General features: G+C 55.1%; 1 long non-coding RNA gene across 2 annotated transcripts; it reads right to left on the bottom strand.

The window, feature by feature from the left end:
- Positions 1 to 1,693: 1,693 nt before the first annotated feature.
- LOC119367813 lies at positions 1,694 to 3,493 on the bottom strand. 2 transcript variants are annotated; one of them, XR_005176442.1, is made up of 4 exons: positions 3,261 to 3,493; positions 2,914 to 3,168; positions 2,657 to 2,768; positions 1,694 to 2,152 (listed from the first exon to the last, which is right to left on the bottom strand). It is a non-coding gene; the product is annotated as an uncharacterized LOC119367813 (long non-coding RNA). The 2 variants fall into 2 exon arrangements; XR_005176441.1 differs by lacking the exon at positions 1,694 to 2,152 and having other exon boundaries at positions 2,163 to 2,768.
- Between the last annotated feature and the right edge of the window lie 1,754 nt (positions 3,494 to 5,247).

The following is a 5,247-nucleotide window of genomic DNA, read 5'->3' on the forward strand; positions in this document are numbered from 1 at the left end:
TCGCCCAGGTGTATGTCGAGGAGGATGTCGATGCCTTGGTCCTGCTCGACACAGCGCTAGAACACGCCGGTGGAGCTGCACTTGACGAGCTCGTTGTTGATGATGGTGTAGGCGGACTCCCGACATTGCACCTGCAGGGCCTCAGTCTCGTCCATGGGGAGAACCCTGTTCTCCAGGAACTTTGAGATGGGCAGGGCCCAAGACGGGACCATCACCACGGCGAAGACGGCCACCAGGGTGGGTTATGGGTTGGCAGCCCCCGAGCCGTGTTGAGCAGCCCCCGGGTCGGGGATGGCGCGGCCGGGTCGAGGGCGATGGTGGCCGGGTCGACGGCTTCGGTCTTCGGGCCGTGTTGAGCAGCCCCCGGGCCGGGTTCGGCAGTCCCCAGGCCGGGGTCGGCAGTCCCCAGGCCAAGTTCGGCACTCCCAGGGCCGAGTTGAGTTGCGGTTGGGTCGTCTGGGACGTGGATGGACTCGGAGTCCGGAGATGGCTTGACGGATGGCTTGTCTAGGTGCTCGAGGGAGATGCCGGACGGGGTGGACAGCCGGGATGAGGCGATCTTGGTGAGCGTGTCAGCCGCCTCGTTTTCCGTGCGTAGGACGTGGAGGAACTCGCATCCCTCTAAGGATCCGGACAGCTTCTGGACGAGGAAGCGGTAGCTTGCCATGTTGGAGTCGCGGGTGTCCCACTCGCCGGAGCACTATTGCACCACCAGATTCTAGTCCCTGTAGCACAGGATGCACCGAATGCCGAGTTCCTTGGCAAGCTGGAGCATGTGCACAAGTGCTTCATACTCGACGATGTTGTTGGAGGCGGCGAAGTGGATCTGGAGTGCGTAGCGGAGTCGGTCGCCCTTCAGGGACGACAGCACGATGCCGGCCCCTAGGCCGAGTCGCATCTTGGAGCCGTCAAAATGCATGCACCAGTGCGTCGAGTCTGGAGGCGGCGGCAGGTACTGGGTCTCGGTCCAGTCGATGAGGAAGTTGGCCACAGCCTGAGATTTGATCGTGGTGCGGGGCTCGTAGAGGATGGTGTGGCCGGCTAGCTCGAGCGCGCACTTGGCGACCTGGCCAGAGGCATCCCGGCATCCGATGATCTCGCCGAGGGGGACCATGCTGACCACGGTGATGACATGCTCTTAGAAGTACTGCTTCAGCTTCTTGGCATTAAAGTACACACTGTAACACATCTTCTGGTAGTGCGGGTAGTTCTGCTTGGAGGTGGAGAGCACCTCGCTCATTTAGTAGACCGGGCGCTGGACGGCTTGGACCTTGCCCTTCTCTGGTCGCTTAACCACCAGCACCATGCTGACCGACCGTGAGGCCGCGGCTATGTAGAGCAACATCGGCTCCTTGTCGGCCGGCGCCGCGAGGACTGGTGCGGTGGAGAGCATGCGCTGGAGGTCTCGGAAGGCCTCGTCCGCCTGGTCATTCCATTCGAACAGCGTCGTCTTCTTCATCAGCTGGAACAGGGGTAGGGCCCTCTCGCCCAGCCGGCTGAGAAACCTGCTGACCAAGGCCAAGCAGCCGGTGAATTTTTGGACATCGCGCAGCCGAGCCGGCTTGCGCATGCGCTCGATGGCCTTGATCTTCTCCGTGTTCGCCTCAATGCCGCACTCCGAGACGAGGAAGCCGAGTAGCTTTCCGGCCGAGACGCCGAAAACGCATTTCTCCGGGTTGAGCTTGACCTTGTATTCGTGGAGGTTGGCGAATGTTTCCTTCAGGTCGTCGAGGAGCGTGAGGTGCTGCTTGGTCTTCACCATGACTAGATCATTAATGGCGCGCGTTGCTGCGCCCGTCTATTTGTACTACAATAGATATATGATTGCATGAAGCCTATGCAATTTTTCACAAACACAAGTGTTTATTAGTCAGTAATTGAGAGAATATATATCATATATACTTAGTAAAAGCAAGGTGCAACTTGGCTTTGGTATGACATCAAAACAATGAACAGTTAGTAAATACAGCTAATCGGCATCGTCAAGAGCGATAATAAGTAGTAGCACAAACATAAAATAAACATGTAACATTATACACGGTATATCTTGAATTCAGCTATTTGCTTCCGAGTGCTCACAACCTCCCATGGTTGCCCCTCCGGCCCTCCCATTGCAGGCAACGCCCATGCCTTTGGTTGGCTGCACCAGTAACTTCCATTTTTGGCAGCATAAAAGAAGAAATATGAGGATGTGAACACTAATATATTTTTCTAAAAAGTAACTACAACGTTGAGAATCTAACTAAACTAAATTTCTAAGCATTTCATTTTCTCCCATGAATATTTTAACAGATAATATCAAAAACATACGCATGATCATGTACACCCAAGAATTAGAGAGATTCAGGATAGGGGCAAGAAACACATCCTGGTAGTTGGATAAAATAGTTACCACCGAATGAGCACGAGGTAAGAGAAGTACGGGAATGCAACAAACCAATTGTTAAGTCCTGACAGTAAGCAATTGCCAACATATATAGTCATGAGAAGCAAATCCCATAAATCAACCTTGTGAAGAAACACTAACAACAGAACCGAATTCACACGAGGTAAGATGCAGACTCTAGATTCTCAATAAGAAATTTTGTAAGATAACTCCAAGACCTGACAGAACTGATGGCATAGTGAAATATGTACATCCACTAATCAAAAATACCTATTACATTGTTTGATCCATGTATGCGCTGAAAGAAGATTCTCTCTTCCTAATTTCCTGGCCGTTCGCTCGGCCTTGGTCACCAAAGTCGTCCAGTCGTTGGCCATGTTCACTGCAGAGAAAGGTGGGAACGATGAATAAGAAAGAGAATCGAAAGAACAAGAACAAAACACCAATCCCAAACTTCTTCCAGGATATGGGAGAGGGGAGAGGCCGATAAGAAGAGAGAGGGAGGGAGAGAGAGAGAGAACATCGACCTGCCTAACATAGTGTCGTTGTCCAGCCACCGATCTTTGTCATCTGGCCACCACTGTCCAACATCCCCACCTTGTCCTTGGGCTGGTGCTCCGGGCTTCCACTTGCTGGCCGCCGCACGCGAACTATGGCCACCTCGCCTCATCGACCAAGGCCCGAATCACCTAGCCTCACCTGCGCCGGCATCGCTCAGCGATCCAATCGACTGTGACTGAGAGTGCTAATGTGGGTAGCATATATACTGCAGCAGCAGCAGGCTGGAAAAACAGGGAAAATAGAAAGGCACTCCTCAATTGATTTCCGCCACATAACCCATCATGAATGCCTCTAGAAACTGAAGAATTATTACCTCCTTCAAATCCCATAAGACGATGCGCTTCACCGAACAGCCGAACACCAATTTGCCTCACCTATATCAGGCGTGCGGTCCACGACGCGAGAATGATGCCAGCAACCGACCGCCTCGTCCTCTCGATCGAGCGGTTAGAGCCGTCGGTCGGGCCCCGGTGCGGTCACCATGGGAGTCGTTGTTCCCGGCCATCGGCCGCCGCCACGGAGGGCTGCGACCACGTGAACCCGCCTGCCAAACTGTTTTTTCGGCAGAGTTTGCCACCGACGCGACTTTTCTTGCCTAACGATCGCTGGGATGAGACTAACTGGGCCGAAAAAAGGCCCAGTTAACCACAGAGCTCCGATTTGTTCCGTGGAGTAGCAGCACTTTTAGGACAGAGGGCCCAGTAAATAAAACATTCGGTGAAGGGCGAAATAGACAACAGTTCCAACGGCTGAGATAGCAAAAATCGCACAAATGAATGGCCAGAAATGTTCAGATCATGAGAGGCTGGGTTTTGGTTCAGTTATACTGTCCTAAATGTCGTCCACGTAGATGTGGATATTGCTGCCGAGTTGCGGCAGCAAGCATTTCTGCATGCAGCGCTAGAAGGTGGCGCCGGCGTTTTTCAAGCCAAGCGACATGGTGATGTAGCAATACGCCCCAAAAGTCATGATGAAGGACGTCTTCAGGGCGTCGGCCGGGTCCAGCTTGATCTGGTGGTAGCCGAAGTAAGCGTCCAGGAAGGACAGGAGCTCACATCCGGCGGTCCAGTCGATGACTTGGTCGATCCGCGGGAGGGCGAACGGATCCTTGGGACAGGCCTTGTTAAGGCTGGTGTAGTCAATGCACATGCATCGGGTCTTGTTCTTCTTCAGGACGAGGACTGGGTTGGCCAGCCACTCGGGGTGAAACACTTTCATGATGAAGAGGGCCGCCAAAAGCTTGGCGGCCTATTCACCGATGGTTCTTCTCTTCTCTTCGAAGAAACGCCGCAGGGGTTGACGGACAGGCTTGGCGTCCTTGCGGACGTGGAGTTTGTGCTCGGCGTACTTCCTTGGGATACTCGGCATGTCCTTGGGGGTCCATGCAAAAATACCCCGATTCTCACGGAGGAAGTCGACGAGCTCGCCTTCCTATTTGCTGTCGAGGCGGGTGCCCACGACGACGTACTTGCTGCAGCTGGGGTCTTCCGGGTTCAGCTTCACTTTCTTGGTCTTCTTGGAGGGCTTGAAGGCGGCCTCGTCAGCCGGCTCCTCGGTCGGGATCGACGCGGCTGGCGCTTCGCCAGCCAGGGCGACGATCCGATCGAGCTGGCGCCGCTTCTCGGTAATGACCAGCGACTCGTCCAGCTTGGCGCCGTCTAGGGCGCACTCCAGGGACTTGCGGTAGTCGCCAGTGACGGTGATGAGGCCCTTTGGACCCGGCATCTTCATCTTCAGATAAGCGTAGTGGGGGACCACCATGAATTTGGCGAGCGCAGGTCGGCCCAACAATGCGTGGTACGCGCTGGACAGTTCCAGCACCTCGAACCATAGCAGCTCGCGCTGGAAATGGTTGCTGTCACCGAATAGGACGTCGAGCCGCACCCGGCCAATGGGAGAGCAGGAGAGACCGGGAACGATGTCGTGGAAGATCGTCCGGGTCGGCTCTAGGTCCTTGGCCTCGAGGCTGAGTTTGGTCATCGTGTCGCGGTAGAGGATGTTGATGTTGTTGCCGCCGTCGATGAGGACTCGAGAAAACTTGCATGTGCGCCGCGCGACGATGGTGGGGTTGAGGATGAGGGCATAGCCACCCGGATTCGGCATAACGGCCGGATGGTCCTCCCAGGTTCAGGTGACCGGGTGGTCCGACCAGTGCATGTACTCTGGCTTGGCCGGGACGACGTAGTTCACCTCCTACCGGAGGAGGCGCTCGCTGCATTTGTCGTTGCTGAGGCTGGTGAAGACGACATAGGCCGCGTTCTGGTCCGGGTAGGCATCATCGCGCATTGCGCCGCCAGCTG

Source organism: Triticum dicoccoides, chromosome 2B (assembly GCF_002162155.2).
Source record: "Triticum dicoccoides isolate Atlit2015 ecotype Zavitan chromosome 2B, WEW_v2.0, whole genome shotgun sequence".
Classification (NCBI taxonomy): Eukaryota; Viridiplantae; Streptophyta; class Magnoliopsida; order Poales; family Poaceae; genus Triticum; species Triticum dicoccoides.